Here is a 12,975-nt window from a genome sequence, read left to right on the forward strand (position 1 = left end):
ATTGTTTTTATAACACAATACAGTTTTAAATCATCAGCATACAATAAGAGTTTTGCAAATCTTACAACGCGAGTAATATCATTCATAAAAATTATAAACAATATAGGAGCCAGATGTGACACATGAGGTACTCCAGAGCTTGGGAAGAACTCTTTAGATAAAAACTCATTAATTCTCACTTATTGGGTCCTGTTCTTTAGGCAGCTGTCAAACCATCTCAACAGTGGACCAGTAATCCCAAAAGTTTTTAGTTTACTTGAAAGTAAATCGTGATCAACACGGTCAAACGCCTTTTGAAGATCAGTATAAATAGAGTCTATCTGAAAACCAGATTTCATATAATACGTAATATATTCCTTGTGAATCGTTAGATTAGTAATTGTAGATGTCCCTGGGCGACAGCAGTGTTTCTCATCAACCAGAACATTCTGTCTGAGACCAGCCTTGTGAATTGTAGTCAATACATGGACCATTCAGCGCTTTGGGAATAGACCTGAGCACAGAGAATGATTGTAAATAATAATTAAAGGTTCCTGAGAACTGCACAGCAATTAATATAGAACCGGGGAGGTATTCTATTAGAACCTACAACCTTGTTTGGGTTTCAGGTCCTTCATGCTTTCATAATCTAATTGTGGGGATATTTCTATAGCTGCAAGATAACATTATAGTTGTTATCGATTTATCCATTATGGTTGTTATCCGATGAGCTATCGGGTAGTAATTTAAATGAACTGGCTGAAAATAATCAGCAAATACATTTGCTATATCTTGCTACCATCTTGGGTATGTAGAAGGGAAAACATTTTTGATTGGGACGAATTTTTGTATTATAAAATTTAAATGATAATATAGGTGTTCAGACAACGTTTTGATATCCTCACTTTGCAACTCTTTATTTCAATTTACTTCGGCAAGATATTCTAGTATACTGGGGTAATTAGCTTTTTCAAAATCATACTTTAAATAAACTGCTTTTCTAATAGAGAAATCTTCATGTAGTTGAGAATTAATTTCTAAGGGCGAATTAAAGTTGTCACAACGAGTCAGCGGGTCAATTACAATTTGGACGTTAGAATATATAATATTTGAAAATGCCAAGTCGAAAAGATTATTATTGAGATTCTGAACAACATTCACTTGATTAAGGCTCAAAGAACCATAAGTTTCCGCTATAATTTCGGCAACATTTAATTTTCCACCTATAACAGAGGTCCGTTTATCTATCGAAACACCCATATGATCATTATGCCAACAAATTCCAGCTAAATTGTAATCGCCTAATAATAATAATTTGGCAATAGTATATAAACTGATTACCTCCTAAATTGTGGCAGAGTGTACTAGATAACGCTTCACTTACAGCTATCAAGACACCACCGTCCCTTACGTGCCTCTGTCAAAACTATAATGTCCTAAGAAGTCGAAGACACAGCTGTAAAATTTCGAAGATCTTTCAGTTTCGTTCTCAAACCTCGAACATTTTGTTAGTAAACTGAGATTTCAGCCAAATACGATTTTAATTTCCCTAAAGAAGAGGTTTCACGTTTTTGATATTTTGGAATCCACAATCGTTGGTGCTCCGTTGACAAAGCGAATAATTTTATTTGTTTGTCCTTTATCTCGAAGTTCCTGAACCTCAGCTTTTATTTTCTTATAGTAATCCCTTTTCATTTGAGTTTGATCAACGTAAAAAGTGTAAGAGCCGTCATATTTGGATTTTCCACGTGAATATTAAAGTCAGAACTAGTATATTATATTTTTAGGCCTTCTATTGGCATTTCCAATTTATCAAAGACATCTAACAGTTTCGATTTATCATCGAGAATTCTGGATACTAGAATACTAGAATTCCCTGCAAACACTCCCGTCACAAAAACCAGCCAAAATACTGTTCACAATTACGGTATAATAAGCGCTGCAAAAGCTTTCAAATCATTGAAGTCAATGAGAGCTGTCAACCCACTTCCCAATGAACATCATAACCAATACCTAAATTTTATGATGAAGTTACTTGATGTTTTTGGGATAGGCAATGCTTCACACAAAAGATTTGAGTTTTCACTGGTTTTCCACTAATTTTCACTCACATACAAGTTCTCAGTGGACACGAAATTTGGCGACGTCTTTACGATATCGTTACGACATCTTTACGACATTTTTACGACATCCTATGTTTGTGTCGTTTCGGTGTCTTTACGATATCGTAAAGACATCGTCAGATCATACGACTTGTTTACGATATCGTAAAGACACATTAACGACATGGACATAGGATAGCGTAAAGTTGTCGTGGTGATGTCGTAACGATGTCGGTAAAGACGTCGCCAAATTTTGTGCCCACTGGATTATTCACAGTCGTTTCACTGAAGAGACCACATGCTTCACCAATAGGCATTAACAAACGTTTCTTTCTACTTCGAAAAACTTGAATTTTCACAAATTTATCAGACTACTACCGAACCGTCAACCAATAAAGCGGCCATTTTCAAGAATTCAAATTTTTTAAGTTCAAAAGAATTAACTACTTAACACATTTTTCAATATTAAATGTTTCAACAATTTTGAAACAATAAATAATATTACATAATTTTGAATTAATAGCGTTTAAAATTTTCAAAAATATTTTGAAACTTTTGAATTAAAAGCGTTTCAAATCGAACAATTTTAGGTTAGGCATAACTTTTAAAAAAATACCATTTTTTATGTAATTGAAAGGAACTGAACTTGTATCATTTTCAAATTAGAGCAACAAAACTTGAATAATTTAAATTTTCGAATTTTTGGAATGAAAATTTTGCAATCAGGAGCTCTCAAAATGGTAAAAAATGGTAGACAAAAATGATGAAAATTAGATTATTCAAAAGTTTAAGCAATTGCGTAATTGATCATTGAAAGAGTTGAAAATTCCCTGGAAGGGAAAGCTTCTAAAACTGTTTAATTTTAAAATGTTATAGCATGAAAAAACTATAATTAAAAATTCAAATTGATTAGGCAAATTTTTCTAAGATAAAAATAATTAATCCACCGTCATTTTTAATGCTCAAAATAGAAAAATCTTTTATTATAAACATTTAAGATTGTACAATTATAAAAAACGTGTGAAGTTAAGTTATTTTAAACTAGACAAATTAAAAATTGAAAAAGGTTTATTACCAAGACACATAAATAAAAAAATCCATACTTCAATTAGAGCTAAACAAATTTTCAATCCCTGAAGATTTTGATATTCAAATTTTTCTATATGGAATCCACTTAAATATTTAATTATTGCTTTGTAACATTTAATACAAAATTACAAATAATGTAAGGAAAAAAGTCAAAATTTAACGGTCAACATGAATTATATGAACTTTAAAATGGTAAGAATTTGGAGATTTAAAAAAGAATACAAAACAAGAGTGCCTATGATTTCAATTTTTGAGAAAATTTAAATCTAAAATTATTAGTTCTATATCTGATTATCAAGGATTTCAGCATGAGATAAAAACCATTTTTAATCGCAAAATATTATTATTAAAATAGTAGTTTTTTAATTTACAACTATAATCGAATCAAGAGAATTTTAATTTGACATTTTTGAATCATTAAAACAATCAATCAAAAATAATGGTGCACTATTAGCACTCAAAACCTACTTAATACTTATTTTTTCCAACAAAAGTTAAAATGTTTAGTTTCAAGCTCAAAGTTATTTCAAGAAAGAAGTTAATTTTTTCAACTAAAAATTTACCTGTTCCTACTTGAGTTACAAATTTATCTTTTTGTTGTGGAAAACTAAATAATTCATTGAAAATTAATGTTCTCTACCATAAATGTAAGAAGTTGGTTGAAAATTCATATATTTTGTTGATTATTCGTTTTCTCCAGCAGAAAATTAATCTATTAGGTTCAAAATTGAAAAGTTTTCTGAAAATTAGATGTTTTTTTGTTTAAAATTGCTATTTTATGTAAAAAAATTTTTACTTTTTTATTTTTAAAAGTTCACGTGTTTTGTTTCAAATATTCATTTTTATTAATAAAAAAGTTAAAAAATGAACTGCTTGCTTTTAGTTAAATTTAACTAATTAAAAATTATTTTTTTAGAAATTAATTTTTTAGCCTTAATATATAACAATTCCATTTTTGGTTGAATATTAATATTTTTTAGTGTAAAATTAAACAATTTTGTGAAAAATTCATCTTTCTTGACTAAAAACTACCTTCTTATTAGGATTTCTTCTTTTGCAAATTAAAATACAACTTTTTTTTAGAGTCGACTTTTTATTTTGAAAACTGAACTATTTTGTTGAAAATTTCCCTTTCCTCATTTAAAATTACCTTAATTTTTAGAAAGTTAACTTATTTACTTTTATATCAAAATAATCTTCTATATTAAAAATTTATCTATTCGGTTGAATATATAATCATCTGGTGAAAGTTTTTGTTTAAATTTTCTCATTTATTTAAAAATTAAACTGCGTCATTAAATGTACGAATGTTTTGCTGAAAATCCGCTTTTTGATACAAAATCAATCATCTTGGTTGAAACTTCCTCTTCATAGATTAACAATTTAGCAACTTAGTAAACAATTGATCTGTTTGTTCAAAGTTATTTTTTAAATTAAAAAATTTTGTTTTCCGTATCCAGCTAAAGTTGAAAAATTGTGATTTTCAAAATTAAAAAAGTTTTCATAATTTTTAGAAGAAAATGTTTTTAAAAAATTATAGTTTCATGACATTTATTTATTTTCTAGTGACTTTAGACATGTAATGGCTTCAGAGGTAAAATTCCTAAAGTGGACACGGAATTTTTCATTATGTCATAAAAATTAGGAAGAATTATGCGAATATTAAATTCTCAGTTATGCAAACACGATGCAACCAAAAGTTTTCCAAAAATTAATTTGTTTATTAGTTATTTTTACAACTGAAAATTTAAGTACGTTTTTTGTAAAATTCGGTTACTTAAAAATTACTTGATTAATCTTTTCAATACTTAGCAGATATAATAATCGATTTTATATAATAAACAAAAAACTTTCATAGAGAAACTTCGTATATTTTTATGTATTGTTTTTAATTAGGAACATTATGATAATTATATTATCATCATTATATTATATTATAAAAATTTATTTTTTTCGATGAAAATTTTTTTAGATAGGTACTTCATGATAATTTCAGAAAAAGATCATAATTTATTTATTAATTTTATGATTTTTTAAACAATTTTAATAAACAAATTCATGATTAGGGAATCTGTCGACAAGAAAATCCTTTTTTTCCATTTCAAACTTTTTAATTCGGAAATTTATAAAAAAATTCAGCAACATTCATGATTATTTGATACATTTAATATTTTTTATAAACAAATTTAAACAAAACAATACATTATTCGGGGATTTTTCAGAGCAAACATTCATTTTTTTCAATCTCAGTCATTTCAGTTAGAAACTTCATGACAATTTATGCAACACACATGAATAGTTAATAAATTTTATATTTTATTTGAGATAATTTGATAAACAAATGCAGTAATAAGGCATTTGTCAAAAGCAAAATTTTTGTATCAAAACTTTGTAATTAGAAACTTCATAATAATTTCAGAAAAATTTACCATTTATTGATCAATTTTATGCATTTGCAAAACAATTTTATTAAAAGAATGCATTATTGGGGCATCTTTCGAAGGAAATCTTTTATGTCGCTGTCAGTCTTTTTAATTAAAAAATTCATGATTATTTCAACAAAATTTATAATAAGCTGATGAATTTTATATTTAAAAAAAATTAATTCGCAAATGTATTATCCTCAAGCTGTTTCCTCATTAAAGGAAGGCAAGTAATGATAAAATTAAACTGAAAGGATTGAGATTTAAAAAAAAGTTCCGTTAAACAATACCCGAATAATCCATATGCCTATTAAATTTATTTAAAATATCAATGAATTTATAAAATAATTATAAGTAATAATTAAATTATCATGAGGTTCCTAATTAAAAAGACTGACCTGAAAAAAAATATTTTATCCGTCCACAGATGTTCGAATAATGGGTTTGTTTTTTTAATTCGTTTAACCAAATAATAAAATTGATCAATTAATTATGAATTTGACTGAATTTATTATAAAGATCCCAATTAAAAAGTCTGATATAAAAAAAAATCCGTTGACGGATGTCCCAATAATGCATTTGTTTATTAAAATTGTTTTTAAAAAGTTTTGTATAATATTAACAAAAATAATCATTAAAAGAAAATTCCTTATCATTATATTGTTTTTATTCAAGTTTCTTGCAATACAACTGACTTGCAATAATCTTGCAATATAACTCAGGCGATTTGAACAATTTACTTTTTATTGACAAGCACCATTAACGTCAAATAGAAAAATGAGCATTTTTTCTTAATTTTTGTTTATTAATAATAAAATTAAAAACCTATTTTAAAAATCAACCTCCACAACTCGCTTAGAAACCTTATCAGCTTTACAATCCTTTTTTTTTTGCAACGAAAATACACATCAAAAATCGAATTTGTTTATAAAAAAATGATGAATAAACAATTTACATGAAAAATTTTCATTTACTTGTACTTACGTTTGAAAGTTCACAGATCGTTTATTATAAAAAACATACTCAGATTTTCAGTTGCAAAAATAAATAAGAAACAAATTAATTCTTGGAAAACTATGGGTAGCATCATGTTTGCATAACTAAGAACCTGATATTTGCACAAATTTTTTAAATTTCCATGACATCATCAAAAATGCCGTGCCCACTTCAGGAATTTTACCTGTTTATTGAATTAAATTTTTTTTTAAATAAATCGATTTCTATATTCAACGGTCAAGGAGGGGGGCGTATCCCTTTGGCTACTGCAGTATGTTTAAATTTTATTTAAGCAGATTGCTACGCTGTTTCTTTAGTAAAAATAATTCCTTTTTTTATCTTTAGTAAATTATTATGTCTTACAAAAATATCAGCGAACACAGTAAATTAAGCAAAAGCACATCCCTCATTTCTCCTTCCTTTTGACATTTACTGTTCACTGTGAAATTCTGCAGTGAAATAGGTGTGCATAATGCACAGTTCCTACGAAACCAAACTGAAGGTATAGCATCAATTACGGCGTTGATGCGTGAATCTCCCTTGCTGCCTTTGAACGATCTTCCATAACCACTACCCTCATACTGACTCATATTTAATGAAGTTAACAACTTCGCTCCAGTACCGTCAAAGTCAAACTTTAAAGATATTTTCTTTGAGGTACATAATAGGTCTATTACGTTTTTACAACATACCACACCTTACGGCCTTCCTTTAAACCATAACATTTTTCATTCTTCCTCCTTCTTTATTCATAATGCGTCTCCTAAAGATTTACATGACCTTCGTTTCTTACAGTATTTTTTTACATTCTTTTTACGTCTATTCTTTATCTCTTTCTTATTCGCTCTATCAAACATTAACTCCTTTTGAATACACTCTCCCCTAGAATCTTTACCGCGCTCTCTTACCAGTTCCTTTTATCTTCTATTCCTCTATTACTTTAATAACCTTCTAATCTATTCCATACATTTTCGAATTTTTTATCTTCTTATTTACAAGCAGTATCTGTGCTTCTTTTTAACCAGTGCATTTCTTCCTTCACCTCATTTTCCAATCTAAACCTTGCTATTCTAGTCCATCTTCTCTTTCCTCATTCCTTTTTTAAGTATGGTTTACATTACCTTCGTTACTTACAATCTTTATTTACATTCCTTTCACGTACATTTTTTCGTCCTTTATCATTCGCTTCACTAACCCCTCCAACACATTCCCAACCAATTCTCCCCTAGAATCTTTACCGCATTCTCTGACTAGCTCCTTTTATCTTTTATTTCTCTCTTACATCTTTCATATAAGTATTTCCATGATTTCTTTTCTTATGCACAAGAAGTACCTGTGCTCTTCTTTGTATCAGTAAAACCCTTACTTCATCTTATTTCCCAATCTAAATTTTGCTATTCTTTTCCATCTTCTATGTGCCCATACCATTTTTAAGTAAGGTTTACATTACCTTTGTTTCTTATAATCTTCGTTTATACCCAGTGGGCACAACATTTGGCGACGTCTTTACGACATCGTTACGACATCTTTACGACAACTTTACGATATCATATTTCCATGCCGCTTCAGTGTCTTTGCGATATCGTAAAGACATCGTCAGATCACACGACTTATTTACGATATCGTAGAGACAACTTAAGGACATGAACATAAGATGCCGTAAAGTTGTCCTTAAGATATCGTAAAGATGTCGTAAAGACGTCGCCAAATTTTGTGGCCACTAAGTATTCTTTTCACGTCCATTCTTTCGTCATTTCTCTTCCGCTTCACTAATCTCTCCAAAACCTTTATCATTCACTCTCCCCTATAATATTTACAGCATTCTCTTACTATCTTCTTTTATCTTCTATTCCGCTCTTACTTCTTTTCCATACGTATTCCCATGTTTTTTCTTTCCTTTCACAAATTCTGCGGTATATGTGTTCTTTCTTTTACCAGTAATTATTTCCCGTCATCTCACTTTTTAATACAAATCTTGCTATTCCGGTCCATCTTCTCTCTTTCCATCCCTCTTTTAAAGTAAGTTTTACAATCCCCCTTTTTTATAATCTTTTCTCACATTCTTTAATGTCTATCATTTCGTTTTTTCTCATTCGCTTCACTAACCCTTCAAAACCTTCCGAATCCATCCTCCCCTGGAATCTTAAATGCAATTTCTTAACAGCTTTCTTTATCTTTAATTCCCCTCTTAGACATTTCCCATACGTATTGTCATTTATGATCTTCTTATTTAAAAATTCTGTAGTATCTGTATTCTTTTTTTTGCCTGTGCATACTTTTCCTTGCCTTATTTCTAAATCTAAATCTTTCTCTTCTGATCTATGTTATGGCCCCATAGTTGAGAACCACTCTAAACCAATTTGCCAGGAATAATTACCCGCCTGTGTTTACAAAACATAAACCCAGACTGGGAAAACCTTCCGGGTAAATTGCTTTAGAGTGGCAATAAGACGACCTTGCTTTCTCTCCATGAGTCAATGGAAGGAAGAGAGCCATAAAGACACATCTGGCGCATCTGCGACGGAAGGCTTCCCCGTGACGCGCCAGATTTCCCTCTTTTCTCTCTCTCTCTTCCTTCTCGTTGGGAAAGCTACCAGCGGTCGCCAACCCAATGTAACTAATACGTATAACAAAAATGCCCGTTCTTTTCCTTGATAAATTAAATTTTCATTTGTAATTTTTGTTTATAAATATTTTAAATCCCTTTCAAAATTAATAATACCCAGGTTTATGAAACACAGGAGGACTAGAAAATTCTGATTCATTGTAATATTTTGTATTTAAATTTTAGAATTTAGTTTCTACTTTAATTACGGTTAATTATATAATAGTCTTATTTCTATCCTGCGATATCGTCTATTTTAATTTTACGTTGTCTTTTATAAATGTATCTTTTTATTTTCTTTAAGTTTAGATTTTCTATTTTCAATTTTCACTTTTCGATTGACCTTTTTATTATATCTTTTAAGTTATATCTTTTAGTTTTATATTTTTCTCGCTAGGTATTTCTCATTTTTATATGACACTTTATTGTGAATTGTTCATTTTGTCGCATACGAAGCTCTCGAAACTTCGCGCGACGCGCCATGCTGTCGCTAGTCTGAGCTCGGGCTGCGCGCTCACAATTTTGAGTAGTAAGGATGGACAGGGCAGCCGACGCGCCCCCCCATCAGCGACGCGAGTGGCCGAAAGGACCGCGCCAATCGCCGACCAGCCCACCTCTCGGCCGTCGGACATAAAACCGGGTGCGTGCAAGCGAAGGCACGCACTTCTATTCGGGCTTCCAGTTGGGTAACCTCAGTCCCCTGGTCGCTTTTGGTACTTAGTACCATTTTCTGAGAAAAAAGTGCTTTCGAATACAAACATAATTCCAGGTCGCTTTTCTTTCTCTCTTTTGAGAAACTATCCATACTCCCGCACTCCTCTCTCCTTCTCTCTCTTTCTACCTTTTGCTCATTCTACCTTTCTCTCTCTCACTCTAGGGTCGGTACGCTCTCTTGCAGCCCGCCCGCAATCTTTACTACTTTCCAAATGTCGGTACGCTCATAGCAGACCCGCCTCGCCTGCTTTCCTATAATTTTACTATTTCTGGGTCGGTACGCTCACTGCAGTCCCGCCCTCTCTTTACCTATTTTAGATTTTCACTACCTTGCTCCTCCTTATCAGACGTATGCCTGGTAAATTCAAAAAACCTCGCCCCGGCAAGCGCAACCGAGTTCCCCGTCGCTTGGCCGCGCTCCGAGACGCCCTTCAGGCATCCGGCTTCCCTTCAGTGGAAGATTTTCGACCTTTCTCCTCCTCCTCCTCTACTACCCACACTCTCAAGGCCATATTCCGGTCGGTAGTCCTCCTTCCTGACTCCCTCAGAATCCATTTTATCCGGTCCTTGATTTCTTCCGCCGCTTCTTCCGGCCGTCTGGACTACTCCGAGCGTTACAAAGCTCCGGCACCTCTCGGGTACCCCGTCTTCCCGCAAACGCTCCCATCAAGACGATAGCGATGATGACGACGTTATCATCCTTGATGAGGACGAGCTTCTGCGCTCGCCTCTAGCGCCGACGAAGCGACCTTGTTAGGGAGTCTAGGCGCGGCCTACGACTGTAGGCCTACTTCAAGTTGACGACGGGAGTTTCTTCCTAAAAAAAAGGGAAACCAAAAGGGGTCAGTGGTCCCCACGTCTCGCACGTGTCGGAGCCCTCCACCCACCAACACATGGATGAACTGCAGGCCTGGCAATATCTGCTGAAGGTACGAGGGGCCCCTCGTCTCCCGCTGCCACCTCCAACCAGCTGCAGGAACCAGACTCGGTCCATGGCTCAACTGGACACCTTCCTGCAGGCCAACAACAGAAGCCTTCCCGTACGAGGAGAGATCCAGTCCCGAAAAACCTAAGCCGCGGTGAAGTAGCCTCTGTCCAGGAGGGCACGAACGGCTCGCCGCGCCTGAGAAGACTTCGGAGGTCGTAGTGCAGTAGCCTCTGCCCTGGCCATCCACGATCTCCTCTCCACAATTCTAACTACTTTAGATTAAGTCGGGACAACTACACACTCCCGGCTTGTATCATCTATCTTCTCCTTCTCTACATTTCTTTTTAAAAACGCTGGTAGCCCTTCATTTTCTGACATGTTATATTATTCCTTATATTTTGATTCCTCGATCATCCTTCATCGTTCTATTTTTTTTCTATTTCCTTTCGCTCCAATTATTCCTAGTTCACACTAGTAACTTCTCCTACATCTCTAGCACAAAATAAAATTAATTAAAAAAATAAAATGAACATAATTTATCACTTTGTGCTTCTTCTCTCACCATGTATCCTGGCTTCCTTTAGTCTGCCCCTAGTCTCCACCTCGTATGCGTTTCTTGTACACCCTCAATCTCTATATTTAAGGTTTTATTCCCATAAAATGATTTGGACCAATCCCCCTTTCCTTCCAAATTAATTTTTCAAAATATTCGTTGATATGTCTTATTCATTACAATTCATTTATGCTAACTGAGACGGCTGTGTGAGTAGTAGTAAGAGAAGGAAAAGGCAAGGTAGTGTGGTTCCAAAAAGCAGAGAAAATGAGGGGAAATGATAGTACAGGAAAAATGGAACAAGCAAATAAGGAAAGTAAGGGGAAAGAAAATACAAGAAGTAAAGAAAAGGATAGCGATGGAAAGTAAGGGAAATAAGAGGAAAGGAATTAAGGAAAGTGAGAGAAAGGGAATTATTGGAAATAAAGAAAAAAGTTGGAGGGGTCATTAGGGGAAATCGCGTGTTATAATGGATAATAATAGGGGTAATATGTGTAATGGTGGGAAATGAGATTGACCGCAGGAAGAGTGAGGAGAAAAAAGGGCCAGCTAAGTTAGTGTAAATAAAGGGATGTATGGAGTGATGGTAAATGAGGAAGGTTAAGTGCCGTAAAACATGGAAATAAAAAGAAGGATAAATCACTGCGAAATTAAGGAAATGTTTTGTTTGGGAATCAAGTTAAGTGAGGGGGAAAGCTGGGTACGTGAGGAAAGGGAAAAGTAGAGAAGGAAGCCGTTGGGATAGGAAGAGGAAGTGAGGAAAGTGATGAGGGAAAAAGTAGGGAAAATAAATAAGAGGTAGTGAGAGGAAGTAGGAGAAATGAGGGTGAAAAGGTTGGATAAGTAAGGTGTTGGGAACTGGGAAAAGTGAGGCGAAATAAAGAGGGTAGGGTAAATGAGGAAAATTCAGTGTGGGCGAAATAGAAGTATTGAGCAGAAAAAGTATGAAAAATAAAAAAAAACTTTTATAATTGCACCTATTTTCGAAACAAATTATTAACTTTTAATCATTTCTGAAAACAGTTTTGAATCAAACAAAAACAATTTAACAATTTTAATGTTCGCTTAAAACTTTATATGAATCTTTTTTTCTATCTTAAGTGGATTTTTTTTATCCAGAAGTTCAAATATTTGATTAAAAAATCGTTTTTTTGATTTTAACATAGGTCTCTTCTGTTTAAAAACTAATCCATTTCGGTTGGAAATTCAACTATGTCATTGCAAATTAAACAATTTGGTTTTAAATTCATCCATTTGTAGTAAATTTGACGGTTTTTGTGTTTAAAACTAATTTTTTTATTTGAAAAAAGATCTTCTTCGCTCCGCTGGGAATCGAACCACAGAACTTTCGATTGCCAGTCGGGTGGTTTTCCCTTAAGCTACTAATGAGATCGATAGAACAATCCTTTTTTATAAATACACGCATTATTTTGCAAGGTGTTATGTATTCAAATTTTTCAAGGAATCTCTATTATCATTAGATAATAACAGAAAATCTTACATTCCTTTTTTACTCTTAGTCTCACTAGTAGCTTAAGGGAAAAGCCGCTGACTGGCAATCGGAAGATCTGAGGTTCGATTCCCAG

Source organism: Belonocnema kinseyi, chromosome 6, assembly GCF_010883055.1.
Source record: "Belonocnema kinseyi isolate 2016_QV_RU_SX_M_011 chromosome 6, B_treatae_v1, whole genome shotgun sequence".
NCBI lineage: Eukaryota > Metazoa > Arthropoda > Insecta > Hymenoptera > Cynipidae > Belonocnema > Belonocnema kinseyi.